The 18,212-nt window shown below is 40.3% G+C and overlaps 1 protein-coding gene and 1 long non-coding RNA gene across 9 annotated transcripts in view; one reads left to right on the forward strand and one right to left on the reverse strand.

Moving 5' to 3' along the window:
* The window catches only part of LOC118394783 (adhesion G protein-coupled receptor L2-like), a 121,551-nt gene extending 116,414 nt beyond the window's left edge, over positions 1–5,137 (reverse strand). For 2 of the 8 annotated variants that reach the window (XR_008065246.1, XR_008065245.1), the window contains exon 1: positions 3,923–5,136. The gene's annotated coding sequence lies outside the window, so the exon portion shown is untranslated. Of the gene's footprint in view, positions 1–3,922 lie in introns of all 8 variants that reach the window. The other 6 variants (XM_035788325.2, XM_035788321.2, XM_052463862.1 and 3 more) reach the window with 6 other exon arrangements.
* On the forward strand, positions 2,855–16,876 carry LOC118394784 (uncharacterized). Its single transcript, XR_004827818.2, has 3 exons — positions 2,855–3,306; positions 13,496–13,709; positions 14,088–16,876. It is a non-coding gene; the product is annotated as an uncharacterized LOC118394784 (long non-coding RNA).
* Positions 16,877–18,212: the final 1,336 nt, after the last annotated feature.

Genomic DNA, 18,212 nt, shown 5'->3' on the forward strand with positions numbered 1-18,212 from the left:
CCTGTATTGATTTACAGTAAAACGTGTAATTAACAAAAACTGTGTTTCGTTACACAGCAGCCCGTAAATATAAATCTATTGACCTTTTAGCTTGAATTATTATAATTATATATTTTTTTTACAAAACTAATTACACAACATGCCACTTAAAGATTGTAGGTCTATTGTGTAGTTTCACCTTGAGTTATCTTTATTATGGAGCTGAGGGGAGGGGTTCTGGTGTTTATCCCAAGTATAGCCCTACTTCATACTTTTATTATGTTAGGCAATAGCAAACTAAAATTGAGCTGTAAAGGGTTAAATTCATTTAAACCATGTTCTAGTTTTAACATTTTTGCAAAAATTAATCACATGTCAACATATTTAAATAAGCTCCTACCAAAATCCCCAAGGGAACACGGCAACGAGTAGTTTTTCATTTTTGCTACTTACTTTAGGGATTTTGGATTGAATTATGGCGGCCTACCAACTCTGTCAATCCTAACTAAATATGCATTTGCAATCGAAACACAAGAACACACACACACACAGAATATTGATGTTGTACAGTTGTCTGCAATAAACAACACCATTCTTATTCTGTAGCACACCACCGCCCGCCCCCTCTCCGGACAAAACTGGTTGGGGGAAGGTAGCTCAAGTTCTTGCCATTGAAATGCAGCCACTTTGATATGTAAATTGATAGTTACGAGAGAAAAAAAAACCCACGAGAAATCACACTAGCATACATTGAAGCCATTTGCACTCGAGCCGATGTGAGATGAGATGGCACTTCCCCTGGAGACCCCGGGCCTGGACAAATGGACCAACCTACAGAGATAGCGTCTGAGGGCGGGGGAGCGGAGGAGTAGGGAGAAGGGGGGCAACGGGACATTTGTCCCAGTGAATTCCCCATCCCAACTCTGACATGAGTAAATGATGCTCCTGCCGTTTCTAGACCCGTATTGAAAACAAATTAAGACAAGGTTTTCGATTTTACCATCCATTATAGGCCATTCCAGTATTTGATCAAATTAACCTGGTTAAAAATGCTTAGATTTTCAAGTACATTCCCCGTTCTGATTTGACTAAGTTAAACAGGCCACGTCACCAGTGTCGAGAATGGAATGGGCTAACAAAAACAACATAAACTATATATAACACTGCATCACCTGTGTTATATATAGTTTATTAGAATAATCATTTATAAACTACGCTTTTCCACGCGCTACCTTTTACTATACCACAGGTCAGTATAGTTCACTTGTCTATCCATCATTCATAGTGACAATAGTGGTTAGTAGATCATTTGTCCAGATGTGCAATAGGCTAACTAGCAATCATACCACACATAAAAGCCACATCAATTTTCAATATGAATCCACAAGAACAAATAGGAATAGTTGAGAGGCAGCAGAGAGGGCAGGTGCATCATTCAAGACATGGGACATTCAGCTTAAAAAGCTCTTGCTATTGATCTTGTTTAGGGGACAATACAATTATCCTACCGAGCAGCTATTTTCTTGCGCATGTATATTGCTTCTATGCAGATTCTTAGAATATTCACATTAAAATCTGTCAAAATCGGATGGAAACCCAGCTACACACCCTAAAGACTCTGGCAAGTGTGCTAGTCCAATGTCAGTTTGATTATGCCTGCACATCATGGTTCACCAGCAGCTCCAAACATCTAAAGAATAAGCTACAGGCCAACCAAAACAAGCTTGTAAGAATCGTACTTAAAAATCCCCCCTCATACACATCTGGAGGTTGAGCATTTCTTTGTCTGCATCTCTGTAATTGTATATGTATTTATGTTTTTTTTTTAAATAGACCACAATGGAAATAAGTCCCTGACTGTATTGTTCAATCCAGATGACTTAAAAAAAAAACTTTGTACTGTGCATTAAAAAAAAAAAGCACTGAGAAATAAAATCAACCCGAGTGGCGCAGTCTAAGGCACTTCATCTCAGTGTTAGAGGCGTCACTAACAGACCCTGGATCGATTCCAGGTTGTACCTCACCTGGCCGTGATTGGGAGTCCCTTAGGGCGGCGCACAATTGGCCCAGTGTCATTAGGGTTTGGCCGGTGCAGGCCGTCAACGTAAATAAGAATTTGTTCTTAACTGACTTGCTTAGTTAAATAAAGGATAAATAATGAAATAAAAAATCCAAACTGTGAAGTGGCCATTTGGTGAATGGAAAGAGACAGAACACCAGAAAGTTGATTGACACTCGGAGATTGTCAAACCTTCGATACTGGGTCAGCCTACAAGGTAGGGAGAGATAAATGTTATGTTTGTCGTGATTGGAATAGTCTGCTTATTGTAGTGTTGAACAAGTGAAACATTATATTGAAGTGCCCAACATCGGCATGCTTTGTACATTGGTTGTGTAGTGCATTGGCACAGAAACCTGTTGGTGGAAAATGTGTTGCATACATTCTATATAATTATAAATATGGCATCAAAATGTTGAAACTCTGATTTCCCCCTAGCTGATAATTGTCTGCAGCCGGCTCTGATCGTAGTGTGATGAAACAGGCAGGGAGAGTGAACTCCTCCGTGCATGCTGATGTGGCAAAGTCAATATTCAGGTTAATAAACAGGGTCGCTACAGTTATTGTTATTTGCGGTAGTAAACATTATTTTGAGTTAAATTGCACAGCCTCCCCTCCTCATATAATTACTTTACAGTACAAGGGGAGGGTCATGTGAAAATATTTGTAATGTTGGAGGGGGGGGCATTTTTTTTATGACACCTTGAGTTGGGCCAGCCCCACCCCCCAACTAAATTTCGACCTGTCCCTTAAATGAATGCTGTATTTGATGCCTTTAGTAGCCTAGGCCTCTCTATTCACCGCAGCACATCAAATCCATAATTTTTTTGTCACATGCGCCGAATACAACGGTGTGGACCTTAGAGTGAAATGCTTACTTACAAACCCTGAGATGCTGAGCCCTCAGGGGCAGTAAGTAAGATAAGCCACTGGCGTGTGTGTGCGTATCATCACACATGGTTGGCTTAGATATCGGTGAATTATACATGTTCAGTGAAATGATCTCATGTTACAGCCGTAGAGTGGAGAGGTCGATGAAGACAGCACCTGACTTTGGTCGTCGTGTCCACAGGATTACATGTAATGGGCGAGGTTACATTTATTTTTTGACGGCATCACTGCACTTCTGTAATTGAACGCGTGTTACCTAGAAAAATAATTATAGCCAAGCTACCATAATGCACATAAGTTGTCATTTTCTTTCAAATCCAAGGTGACTATGCTACTGTCTCTTTTACAGTGACTCGCCCAACACCTCAGCATCACAGGTGAGATCTATTCTAATTATCAAAACCGAGAGAACAAGAACGAACGCTTCATTCCGAGACAGACATAATAAAACGCATAACATTATATTTCAGTTAGTAGCCCTCTTATCCATCCATTAATTAATTGCATGTAATTGTATAACTAGCATAGATTTGTTTTTATCATTCATCGTTTGAATTGAATCCAATTCAGACCAACGATGGCCGTTGAAGAAACCACATCTGGATAAGCCTCATGCAACTTTTTTATATATACATATAACCCATGGCCCGGAGTCGCTTAATGTGAGAACCACTGATGTCTGGTAAAATGCAATTATTTAATTTATTCAGAATGTACAATCTTTAGGCTGGTATGTTATAGAATGCAGTAGCAGACAGACCTCATTTTCACAGATACTGGTTTATTTTCAAGCGATGTCAATGTCAAGCAATCTGTAAGTGTTTTTAAAATGGAGTGAAATTTGGTAAAATGTCAGTTAGTGACTTGTACCACACCGATATCGTAAGGAATGGTTTTCTCAACTCAGCCTCTAAACTCCCACCTTTCTCACAAGTAGGCTCACAAGCGTACAGACGCGGTGGTGGCATGCTATGCCAAGGTTTCAATACTTACATTTGAGGTGAACAGTCCTAAATGGTGTTTGACGAATATTTCAGTTTGGCATTGAAGGAACACGGAGAGAGTGGTCACCCCTTCAGCAGGCTAGAGGCCCCCCTCAAACTCGGAATACGCAGCGGGCAACACAAAGACGTCCGTGGTTCCGATGCATGCTCCAATTACGAGGGACAGATCGTGTTGTTTCTTGTGGCAGGTATCTCTCTCTCTCCAAGTCCATGCGTCCCCAAGGACCGGACAAACTGTTCCTTAGCGAGATGCCGTTCGGGAACTATTAATCAATAGTTTTTTTACCCCATATCCCCCTCGCACGCATCCACATTTTCCCTTCGATTGGACACGGTGAATTCAAAAACTGCACGGCTCCAATGTTATTGTAGCCTAAAAGAGGCGAATGAGAAGCATATCAGCACATATCCTAAAAATAAAACATGCAGTCGTATTCCACGACGATGTCAAGCCTTTCGGGAAGTCGCCAATACAATGCTGAAACAGTCTACAATGTGACTATAGTTCGGGGGGCCTGTGTCTGTGCGTCGGGCTTGTGCTCCAGGCAATCTCTGCGCTGCTCCAATCACACACCGATCTGCCAGCGCCAGTCGGACTCCTAAACCAAAAAATACGAGGAGAAACGTTGGGCCGGCTCCCCGCTCTGCAACAGCTGGCTTTCAATGGGCCACCCTAAAACCTGGCGCGGATCATGCAAAAGGCAGGGAGGGACTGGTGTCTGGTGCTTTCAGCCGTTTTCTATCGGATTTGTCTATGAAGAATAGGGCCCCTAAAGGCAGGAGCTGGTAGCTGGATATTGATAGTGATAACAGGGACTGTCAAATAGCCCACAGATTGCAAGATGCATCTAAACACAGTGTATAATCTATAGGTCTGTGAAATATGTCATTCATTTCAATGTGGGCTATTATTACGGGATTCAGTAGATTCATACTCATTCTCACAACAGGAGTAGTCACTACTAAAGAAAAACAGGGAAAGGGAAAATGCAGCTCTGTTATTATATTATCATTTCAGCTGGACCTTCTGGATAAAGGTGAAAAAGCCACACCAGGAAGTTAAAGGCAGACTCAGCAAAATGGCGTTACGAGCCGCACCGCAGATATTGAAATGAGTTGCCAAACGTAGTTCTCAAACAGTCACACACTGTATCTATGCATGTTGTATGGGTTTACTTCACACTGTTCCAGTGTGGAACCAGGGGACCAAAACAGCAGAGTTGAGCCTCGCACTTTAACGCTCTTCTATTGTAAAGTGGCTGTTCCACTGGATGTCATAAGGTGTATGCACCAATTTGTAAGTCACTCTGGATAAGAGTGTCTGCTAAATGACTTAAATGTTAAATGTAGTTGTTGCATAAAATGGACCCACTATGCTGTTTACTTTCTGCATGTACGTCATATCGCGGAGTCCACCTTTAATACGATTGTATGGGGCCACTGCTCATCGAAAAACGTATGTGTAAACGACATCAATGTGCTGCTAACAGTTTTAGCGTCCTCCACTGTCCCTGTCTCCACACAGGGCTCAAACCAGTGATCCTCTACCTTGCAACACACGTGACTGCCCTTCTTGATAACGTGGAAACCAAATTAGCTATACAAAAGGGACCGATTGGATGGCTCTATCAGCGACATTTCAAGCTAGCTGTGGAGTGATCTTACAGCAGGTTCTTAACTCTGTTACATAAGCCCGCCAAGCACAAGAAGCCATCACATCTAAACACATCCATCTTAAACACAAACCAAAAAGCATCCCTCTAGTAATCCACCGGCCAATAGGAACTGTTTGTCTACCTGTTTATATAAATGTACCAGCTGTGTATGTATACACTATCAACATGACCACAGAGTCACTGCAATGCATAACCCCCAGAGCAAGTCCCCTGGTGACAACATGTCGTTTTGGATTACAGGCAAGAAATTGTAATTCCCTGTTGTTTTATGACCTTGTTATGTGGGAACATCAAATGTGAACTGTATATGTCTTGTTGTCATTATGGACAACAATGGATGCACTGGAGGGGAAATGATATCCGTCAGCTGGATTGAGCTCGGCAGCTTTATAGTCATTTTCTTCAGTTTCCCAGAATTCCCAGGTATGCTTCCCTTTGACCATAGTATCACACGGCCTATTAGTAATATACTGTACAGTTTATGCACCATTACTTTCCACTATTTATAGAAATAATGTTTGTTAAAACATGAAATGAAACAACAAAACGACAGACTCCCTTACTAGTGCATTTTGACACAGCATACACCACTCGGGTGCAGCGGTCTAAGGTACTGCATCTCAGTGCTTGAGGCATCACTACAGACACCCTGGTTTGAATCCAGGCCGTGCCACAACCGTCTGTGATTGGGAGTCCCATAGGGCGGCGCACAATTGGCCCAGCGTCGTCCGGGTTTTGTGGTACATAAGAATTTGTTCTCAACTGACTTGCCTAGTTACAGAATTTATTTTTAAATTATTACCCTAAACAATAAGTACCCTACTCTATCAAAAAGAAAAGACAGAAAACACAACAGCAAAGTTTGAAGACAAGTTATTGTCCTGAATGAAGATTAATTGACCCTCTTTTTCTCTCCCAAGTCAAAGTACATTGCAAGGTCAGTGGGCTCTGTTACACGTAGGCTTCAATAAAAAGCCAGTCTCCTGGCCGCACAGGGGAAATGTGAATTTGGGTCAAATTCACCAGGTGGAAAGTGAGAGGATTAGTGAGGAGCTCATGTTTTTCAAGGCATAATTTTACAAAATAAAGAATAGTGCAGTAAGAGAAAACAGATGTAATGATGGTAATCCGCTGGCACATATTCCTATTTAGAGAAAAAATGTTTATGTATAGAGTACTACTGAAAGTATAAACACTCTTCTTTATTTGAACTGAACTGCGAAGTTCCTGAAATATTTGTGTGTTTTACTCTTTCGGGGCTTGTGGTAAATCCCATATATGTCCAAAAGACACACAAGTAGCCCCTTCCCTGTGTTTTCAGAACACTTATGGTGCTCTCAGAAAATGCTTATTCTTGCCATTTCACTGTAGCCTCGCATTGTTGCCCTTACTCAATGTGGGGCTGACGTTTCAGTCCATTTTGTTTACATTTTTTTTGGTGTGAGCCTGTGAAGAAAAGCTCCCACCCATACATATGCATCACCTCATCCTGGATTCTTTCTCAAGATTGTCAGGTTTCCCCGTTTTTCTGAGTAATGAAGCCTTAGAATGGGTGAAAGAAAGAAACCAACAATAACAGGATCTCATATTGAAGAACTAAGACACTCCTTCCTTTCCTACTACAAACCGATGCTGGCACTTCGGCAGTACAGACTGGAATATGTTCTGGGATTCATCTGATGGTATTGAGGAGTTTACCACATCAGTCACCGGCTTCATTAATAAGTGCATCAATGTCGTCCCCACAGTGACGTATGTACTTTTCCCAACCAAAAGCCACAGGCAATATCCGCACTGAGGTAAAGGATAGAACTGACACCTTTCAAGGAATGGGAAACTAACGCAGACGCTTATAAGAAATCCTGTTTCGACCTCCAATGAGCCACTAAACAGGAAAAGCATCAATACAGGCCTAAGATCGAATCCTACTATGCAGATGATGCTCATCGGATGTGGCAGGGCTTGCAAACTGTCATGGATTACAAAGGGAAACCAGGCCACGAGCTTCCCAGTGAAAAGGGCCTACCAGATGAGCATAGAAGACATTTAGCTTGCTTCGAGGCAAGCAATACTGAACCATGCATGAGAGCAGTGATTGTTGCCGGGCGACAGTAGCCGATGTGAGTAAGACCTTTAAACAGGTTAACATTCACAAGACCGCAGGGCCAAATGGATTACCATGACGCGTACTCAGAGCATGTGCTGACCAGCTGACAAGTACCTTCACTGACATTTTCAACCTCTCCCTCTGTAATACTTACAGTGCCTTCAGAAAGTATTCAAACCTCTTGACTTATTTCACATTTTGTTGTGTTACAGCCTGATTTCAAAATGGATAAAATAAAAATTACCCATCTACACACAATAGCCCATAGTGACAAAGTGAAAACATGTTTTTAGACATTTTGGCAAATGTATTGAGAGTGTCTAATTTACATAAGTATTCACACCCCTGAGTCAATACTTTATAGAAGCACCTTTTATGGCGATTACAGCTGTGAGTCTTCTTGCGTAAGTCTCTATGAGCTTTGCACACCTGGATTGTACAATATTTGCCATTATTCTGTAAAATATTATTCAAGCTCTGTCAAATTGACTGTTGATCATTGCTAGAGAGCCATAGATTTTTTAAGACAATTTAAGTCAAAACTGTAACTAGGCCACTCAGGAACATTCTATGTTAAGCAACTCCAGTGTATATTTGGCCGTGTGTTTTAGGTTATTATGCTGCTGAAAGGTGAATTCGTCACCCAGTGTTTGTGGGAGAGCAGACTGAAACAGGTTTTCCTCTTGGATTTACCCTGTACTTATAGCTGTATTCCGTTTCTTATTATCCCCTCAAAAAACTCCCTTGTCCTTGCTGATGGCAAGCATACCCATAACATGATGCAGCCACCACCATGCTTGAAAATATGAAGAGTGGTACTAAGTGATGTGTTGTGTTCGATTTTCCACAAACATAAGGATTTTATATTCAGGATGAAAAAGTTTGTTTCTTTCCCACATTTCTTGCAGTATTACTTAAAGGGAAATGTAAAAAAAAACATTCTACTTCGTATTCATCATCTCCAGCACCACCCTGACATCAATATATGTGAAAATGGTACATCTCTATGTTTTGTATTAACAAATATAGAGGAAGATTTATTTCCAAAGTCATCATCGGCGTGCATCATGTGATTTTTAACCAGTTATTAATTGTCCACTAATTGGTTGATGATGTAATTGGAAACACTTATCTTCCTCTCTTTTTGACCAAAAAACATAGAAATGCGCCATTTCACATATGTTAATGATGAGGTATTGTGTAGTGTTTTGTTGCAAACAGGATGCATGTTTTGGAATATTTTTTTATTCTGTACAGGCTTCTTTCTCTTCACTCTGTCATTTAGGTTTGTATTGTGGAGTAACTACAATGTTGTTGATCCATCCTCAGTTTTCTCCTATCACAGCCATTAAACTCTGTAACTGTTTTAAAGTCACCATTGGCCTCATGCTGAAATCCCTGAACAGTTTCCTTCCTTTCCGGCAAATGAGTTAGGAAGGACGCCTGTGTCTTTGTAGTGACTGGGTTTATTGATACACCATCCAAAGCCAAATTAAAAGTTCACCATGCTCAATGGGATATTCAGTGTCTGCTTTTTATTTCTTTTTTAGATATCTACTAATCGGTGCCCTTCTTTGCAAGGCATTGAAAAACCTCCCTGGTCTTTTGAGGTTGAATCTGTGCTTGAAAGTCACTACTTGATTGAGGGAACTTACAATTAATTGTATGTGTGGGGTACAGAGATGGGGAAGTCATTCAAAAAATAATGTTAACCACTAATATTGAACACAGAATGAGTCCATGCAAGTTATTATACAATTTGTTAAGCACACTCCTGAACTTATTTAAGGGTTCCATAACGTAGGAGTTGAATACTAATTGTCTCAAGACATTTCCGCTTTACATTTTTTATTAATTTAGAAAAATTCTTACAAACAAAATTTCACATTGACATTATGGGGTACTGTGTCTAGATCAGTGACACAAAATCCATTTTTAATCAGTTTATAATTCAGGCCGTAACACAACAAAATGTGGAAAAAGTAAAGGGGTGTGAGTACTTTCTGAAGGCTCTGTACATGTTTCAAGCAGACCACCATAATCCCTGTGCCAAAGAATGCCAAGGTAACCTCTCTAAATGAATATAGCCCCATGGCACCCACATGAAGTGCTTTAAAAGGCTGGTCATGGATCACATCAACACCATCATCCCAGCCACCCTAGACCCACTGCAATTAGCATACCACCCCAACAGTTCCACAGATGACACTCCTCTATTGCAATCCACAAAGCCCTCTCCCACCTGGGCAAGAGTAACACCTATGTGAGAATGCTGTTAATTGATTACAGCTCAACGTTCAACACCATAGTGCCCTCCAAGCTCATCAGTAAGCTAAGGATTCTGAGACTGAACACCTCCCTCTGCAACTGGATCCTGGACTTCCTGATGGGCCACCCTCCAGGTGGTAAGAATTTATCAACAACACATTCGCCACACTGACCCTCAACATGGGGGCCCCTCTGGGGTGTGTGCTCAGTCCCCTCCTGTACTACCTGTTCACCCACAACTTCAACACCATTATTAAAGGAAAATTCCACACAAAAACTTTTCTTATTTGTTTCATTAGTCATTACCAGTCGAAGGTTTGGACACACCTACTCATTCAAGGGTTTTTCTTTATTTGTACTATTTTCTACATTGTAGAATAATAGTGAAGACATCAAAACTATGAAATAACACATATGGAATCATATAGTAACCAAAAAAGTGTTAAACAAATCCAAATATATTTTAGATTTGAGATTCTTCAAAGTTGCCACCGTTTGCCTTGATGACAGCTTTGACCACTCTTGGCATTCTCTCAACCAGCTTCACCTGGAATGCTTTTCCAACAGTCTTGAATGAGTTCCCACATATGCTGAGCACTTGTTGGCTGTTTTTCCTATATTATGCGGTCTGACTCATCCCAAACCATCTCAATTGGGTTGAGGTTGGGTGATTGTGGAGGCCAGGTCATCTAATGCAGCACTCCATCACTCTCCTTCTTGGTCAAATAGCCCTTACACAGCCTGGAGGTGTGTTGGGTGATTGTCCTGTTGAAAAACAAATGATAGTCCCACTAAGCCCAAACCAGATGGGATGGCATATCGCTGCAGAATGTTGTGGTAGCCATGCTGGTTAAGTGTGCCTTGAATTCTAAATTAATCACAGACAGTGTCACCAGCAAAGCACCCCCACACCATAACACCTCCTCCTCTGTGCTTTACGGTGGGAAATACACATGCGGAGATCATCCATTCAGCCACACTGCAAAAAAAATAATACAAAAAAATCTCACAATGACACGGCGGTTGGAAACAAAAATCTCCAATTTGGACTCCAGACCAAAGGACAAGCAAGTCTCTTCTTCTTATTGGTGTCCTATAGTAGTGGTTTCTTTGCAGCAATTCGACCTTGAAGACCTGATTCACACGATCTCCTCTGAACAGATGTGTCTGTTACTTGAACTCCGTGAAGCATTTATTTGGGCTGCAATTTCCGAGGATGGTAAGTCTAATGAACTTATCCTCTGCAGCAGAAGTATCTCTGGGTTTTCCATTCCTGAGGTGGTCCTCATGAGAGCCAGTTTCATCATAGCGCTTGATGGTTTTTGCGACTGCACATGAAGAAACTTTGAAAGTTGTTGAAATGTTTCATATTGACTAACCTTCATGTCTTAAAGTAATGATAGACTGTAATTTCTATGTGCTTATTTGAGCTGTTCTTTCCATAATATGGACTTGGTGTTGTACCAAATAGGGCTATCTTCTGTATATCACCCCTACCTTGTCACAATACAACTGATTGGCTCAAACGCATTAAGAAGGAAATAAATTCCACAAATGAACTTTTAAGAAGGCACCCCTGTTAATTGAAATTCATTCCAGGTGACCACCTCATGAAGCTGGTTGAGAGAATGCCAAGAGTAGGCAAAGCTGTCATCAAGGCAAAGGGTTTTGGTTACTACATAATTCACATGTGTTATTTGATAGTTTTGACATCTTCATAATTATTCTACAATGTAGAAAATAGTAAAAAATTAAGAAAATCCCTGGAATGAGTAGATGTTCTAAAACTTTTGACTGGCAATGTATATAAACTGAGACACAACTCCTCTTTGTTGGGCTCTCAACCATACACCATTGAGGTGATGTTTGACCGGTCTCATTTTTGAAAATCTTAATTGAAAAAAGGTTGTTGAATAATCAACAGTCTCTCTCCTTTCTGGTTAGAATTTCCATGACAGCCATGAGACTGCTAAATAGTTAGTCCATGTAGCTATTAAGTTAACTATTTACCTATCTGCATTGACCCTTTTTGCCCTAACTCTTTTGACTCATCACATACTGTATGCTATTGCTACTGTTTATTATCTATCCTGTTGTCACTTTATTCCTAGTTATATGTACATATCTACCTCAGTTACCTCGTACCCCTGCACATCGACTTGGTACTGGTACCCAGTGTATATATAGTTATCATTACTCATTGTTTATTTATTATTACTTGTATTATTACCTCTTTTACATTTCTATTTTTTCTCTATTTTCTCTCTTTCTGCATTGTTGGGCAGGACACGTAAATAAGCATTTCGCTGTTCGTCAACACCTGTTGTTTATGAAGCATGTGACATAACATTTGATTTGATTTGATTTTGAGTTGTCTCAGGCAACGTTATTTATAATTTGACTGCATTTCAGTGAAACATCTGCACGACACATTTCACAATTTCACAGTACACATTTTCTTCTACTAAAGTGTATAACAAACAAAGCACATTGAGATGAACCTTTTCACACTTTTGTAGCTCTGTAAGAAGTAAATATACTATACAGTTTTTTATATTTTTGAAAAATGATCTGAGGATTAGTTCAATCTTTGCTGCCTCTGCACCAGTACTGGTTGTCTTCAGATACTATGCTTAAGTCTTTGAGAACTACCTTTTATGTTGCCTTTTCTGGGGGCTGTCGGAAAAAGACCCCCAAAAAAGTCCCATGTGACGTCTCCCATTCCTCCACCCCTACATATTTTCTTTGATTTAGCTTCCCATGGATGTGTTTTCCCCCAAATGTGTTGTTCAGATTATTGTCAAAACCTCATGCAGGATTGTGGACCGTTTCAACAAACCTTAACGCTGTTAATAAGAGGGTACAAGAGAGTGTTGTGGTAAATATGTCTTGAGTCATTATTCAGTGGTTTTACTCATTATGATCAAAAGCCCCAACATTCAAAGGCAATCTGAAGTGAGAGAGGGAAAAGAACATACATTGAAAGAATACAAATATTCCAGAAGAAGGTTTGAGGGATTTGCTCTGGCATTCGATAAATGCTTGTTCCATTCAGACAATAAACACTCACTGCTGTTCTCAGTCTGTGTTCAGACGACGCCATTTCCATTTCACAACATATTTGTGTGCATCTCTTTAAGTCTCATTGTTGTCACGTGGTACCAAACATGTTCCCATAAAGCTCAAGGATAAAACCACCTGAAAGGCAAGCTAATTTTGGACCGCAAGAAGAGAAACCGCCTGTCAGTTTTTCTAAATTGGCAATGTTAGGGAAAATTTTATTGTATCAGTAAATTGTGTGGTAATTATGTTCATCATCTTGTTCATTCTAATTCACAATACAGGGCAACAAGTTCCACATTCAAAATCAAATGTTCAATCTTAGATCTGACTGAATTTAAATCATCAAGTGAATCGTGGAACTTGCAACACTCTACAACACTATTTGTTTTCGTATTTCAAAAGCGCACAGCTATACTGATAACTCTCCTTTTCTGAAATCCATGTCTAGGCTTCCTCCTCTAGTCTCATAGGACTTCCTCTGGCTGCAGCCAGCCAGGCAGCCCAGATGACACACGTTAGATCAAGAATAGAAAAAGAATCCAGGCCTCCACATCGGATTACATCTGACAAGCAACATGGACCCAGATTTGTCCACTCTGAAGATCTTCCTTGGCTCACAGAACTTTTCCTTCCCTCTCTGTCATCCAAAAATGTTTCCGTACGTAAGTGAAATGTTATAGAGAATGCAAATAAACTGGGAAAACATTTGATATCTTTCAAACATTTGGGCTGTACTTTAAATATAAACATTCTGATCATTAAATATGTCCCTGATCTTTGTTGATATAATAATCTATGCCGTGTGTCAACAACAACAAAATCACTTTGGACCACATTTGAACAAGTTGAAAATAGTTGACCTTTTTTTCTGTGTAAACTATTGACTTGCAGAGATTGCAATGTTACTTTCCTTGCTAGGTTTTTTATTTACTTGTGCGAGGTTTTGTTATGTGACTTGGTTCAGGAGAGTGCGATGGTGTCAAGGTTTGATTGTTGTGAGTCTGATCTCTTTTTTCTCTCTCTCTCTCTCTCTCCCCAAGCATATGCAGCTAAATGGAAACAGATGCCCCTCGCGCCAGTGAAAGAAAGAGAGAGAAAAAGGAATAAAAAAATAAAAAATTGATTTACAGCGTCTAACAGTTCCATTCAACAGTGCATTAGCCTGCGCTACTATGGGCTTCCACAAAAAACATGGATAAATCGTAATTATCTCACACGCACACGCACACGCACACACACACACAGTCAAAGAAGGCACCCATTCCTGTGTTTTACTTTTCATAGCTAATTCTTAGAGCATTGTTACCAGCCATCAGAACGTTGTAGCCTGATCAACCTTTCACTTTTTAGGAACCAGGAAATGGATAATCTTCGCATGCCACCGAAGAAAAAAATCTGTTGTTACTCAAGGCGGAGCTCTAGACTCAGGGACTGTCTCTAATTTTAGCACCTGGAGTTCCATATAAGCATACCATATATTTTAGCCATGACACACAGAAACAATAAATCCTAAAACCAAACACCAGACATAGAGGCAAACACTATGTTCTCATGATTTAAACGAGTCAGTCATTTGAAATGGTAATCAGCTTTTTTAATGAAAATAGAGTGAGAGTATTGACTCGGAAACAAAATCAGAAGAAAAAAAAATGTCAACTGAAGTATACATGCTTGTAAAACATAGGTGTATGTATCTCTGTCATTTTCTACTTTCCTTATAGAATGTAATGAAACCGAAAACATTTCATGCGAACTGAAATAACTTAAACAGCCCATAAATTGATCCTGCACTTCCATTTGCACATGAGACCCCTCATGTGCAAATGTTTGTGAGGGAATGAATACATAATTGTATTCTTAAAAAAACATTGGTTCAACCATTCTGCAGAGACTTTCTACAGATCCCCAAATATAATTATGTTAGTGATGTTTTTATCACAATTATTTGAGAATTTATGGGCATTCAATTTTCTTTCCCTCCTTGCTGCTATGTCTTTTGACTTGACTGACTCTATGTCTAAGCCTTCTAAAAGTGACACCAATAGTTTAATCAATAACAACGCCAACAACTTCAATGCCCTCCACTGCCTTTAGCACCTTTTATATTTTATATGATTATGGCTCTCATCTCCCGTTCATTCTCCTGTGTGCACAGCCTTGAGCCCTGTCTGTTACAGCTCCTATGGAAGGCTGAGTAAATGTTTCCTCTTGTGCGGGAGCTCTGCTCCTGTAAAGGACAGCCGTTATATTTCTTAACCTCTACAGTATAGAAACACAAATAGAACTGTACAATGGGGGATGTCAGAGGAGTGCAGATGACCAAACTCTGTAGGGAGTCATGTACTGTAAGTGCAGGCTCTCATCTCAACTGCTAGGAATCAATATGTCATTTCCTCCCTACCTGTCAGAAGTGTGCAGAGACCCAGATCTAAGTTTTTCTTTTTTTTATATGTACAGTGCAAGGTATGTGTGCTATAGATTCTGTCTTTGAATTTATCTTAACAAGTGCTACATTGATACGAATTGGAAATATGTGTGGAAATCCAGTTATATAATGCTCTATTCTTCAGCAAGTGCCTATGTTTAGGTAACACTTTATGTGAAGTTGCCCTTATAGCCTACCTGTGTAATAAAACAGTTATTACTATAGTTACAATATTGTATTAGCATGTTACTACATGGTTATTTAGTCATTATCTGTAGTTGTCTTTGTTGGAACCTGCAGAACTGTGATTGGGTGTAGGCCTAATGTTATTATAGTGTCCTTTCTTGTCCTGTGCGTGGAGGCTCATAGTGACAGACAAATGAATAACATGAGTAGAGATAAACACTTCACTGTAGGCATGTATTGCATGTATGTGATTGCATATTGTGTACTGGTAGCGGACGAGGTGATTCTCCCTTGACAATATGAAGCACTTTTAACTCCTTGGAAAAGCTTGAATGAATCCAATCCGTTATTATTCTAATAGCATATGGCCTTCAAAATTGCCCGAGATGGCAAATGTGAATGTGCAAATGTGCATTTTTATTGTCATTTATGAAAGCTGCAATAGTATTTACCAAGGTGTCTGTGGGGTTTTATTGGTCAGCCCAGTTATTTCCCCATGTGTTTAGTGCTGGCTGTTTTCTTCATTTGTCCCACACAATTAAATCGGGGAGGGGCTGTGGATCTGTCTCCGTCCGTTAATATGTTCGTACGTTCGTCACACGCAATATCTCAGACAGCACTGGCCTGATTATGATGAAACTTGGGTAAATGATGTGTCTTTACGCGGAGTACAAAATTACACTGACCGACCAGATGGTGGCGCTATAACGAGTGATTGAAAATGCAAACCCCTCACTCCATTTGACCTAAAGTCATGAAATTCAGTACATATGTCCCTCTCCTATGTAAAATTACTTCTGGTACCCTTTAGGTCCGCCATTATGTATTTTCCGCCATTTTGAATTTTGTGGATTTATTTAAAAAACGCTACTCTGCTGGCACGGAATGACCAATCTGAATAAAACTTGATATGTGGCATCTATGGAAAAAGGTCTCTCAACGCAACCTTTTTCCAGACTAGTACCTAAAACAATATGGTCGTTATTGACCAATAAACAATCTGTCAAAACCTCATTCTGGCGGCAGATTAGCCTAGTGGTTAGAGCATTGGACTAGTAACCGAAAGGTTGCAAGTTCAAATCCCCGAGCTGACAAGGTACAAAATCTGTCGTTCTGCCCCTGAACAGGCAGTTAACCCACTGTTCCTAGGCCGTCATTGAAAATAAGAATTTATACTTAACTGACTTGCCTAGTAAAATAAAGGTAAAATTAAAAATTGTACTTGACTATTGTGTGCCTTTCAATTGGATATATCGCTTAGCATATTAATATTTCTCCACTGTTGGATTTCAGTGTTCCCTTTCGTATGCATACCATGTGTGGACTGGAGATGGGGAAGCAGGCTGAGCTGTTTGACTTGGTGGTAGTGCGGTAGTGCTCAGGCGTTAGACCTCATGACAGATACTTTACACATGCCAGACTTTCAGACAATGGAAGACTGTGAGACAACGATAAAATGTTCATATCAAAAGCATTTACCCCTCTCTGGGCGCCAGACTGTCTGACACTGGCTGAAATTGATTCTTAATTGGGTTTGTATGGACCCTGGGTCTACTGTTGGGGAGCAGCACACTGAGGAGGAGTGGATTGAGACTTGCTCCAGTTCTGCCGACCGCCCAGGAAATGTGATAACACCACCCGACCAACCCCACTGGAGAAAGGAAATACATCACATTGTTTTATTTGTTATTTTTTATCTTGCAGGAAGAAATTATGAAATGGATTATCTAGCACATCTTGAAAAATAATTCAAAGGAGTGATCCATCATTTAGACACGCAAGAACAAAGTCTCTAATTCAAAGGGATGTCATTACTCATCAGCAGTCACAACCAGTTGGCGTTAACCAGCTGTGGTAGCTAAATGTCTTTTCTGGAAGACTTGACTTTTTTTGTGGCAATAAATCACTCCAGGTTGCTGTGGAATGTAAATGCTGGACCAGTGCTCCGGAACAGCTTGGTCTTGGTAGTGGTGATTTTCATTTTCTAGGCTAACATTCCTCATGATCTATTTTGGCTTGCCTTGTGTGCACACTGGGTTGTGCTGCAGAGGTTAAAAAAGTGAGCCAAGGGTGGGGGGCCCATTTGCTCCCCAGTGTTTTTTTTTACCCTGGCCCTCCAGTGAAGATCAGCATGCCAGTACCTCCCCCGAAGTGGGAGGGAAGAAGGGAATAAGGGAGGGCACAAAAGGGAGGGAGGTTACCCCTACCTTGTTTGAGCTTAATCCACAGCAGATTTCTCCCCCTGGTCACAGAAGAAGCTTGTTAACAGTACAGGCAGAGGAACTGGAGAGAGTCTGGAGAGCCGCTCCACAATGCCTTATGGAGAATCTGCTGTGGATCATGCCACATCTTCGGCTTCATTCGTTCTCATTTTCATTGCTTTTATTCAGACTTGATGGGTGCTTCTTGTTCGTCTCCATTTTTTAAAGCCCAACAAAATGTAATATAATTCAGAAATATTGCCCAGAGAATGTTGTTATTATTAATTATTATTATTATTATTTATCTTGAGTTATTTATCCAGAGTTTTTCCTGGTCAGGTCAAAATCGACCA

The sequence above is a fragment of the Oncorhynchus keta genome, chromosome 15 (assembly GCF_023373465.1).
Source record: "Oncorhynchus keta strain PuntledgeMale-10-30-2019 chromosome 15, Oket_V2, whole genome shotgun sequence".
Lineage (NCBI taxonomy): Eukaryota > Metazoa > Chordata > Actinopteri > Salmoniformes > Salmonidae > Oncorhynchus > Oncorhynchus keta.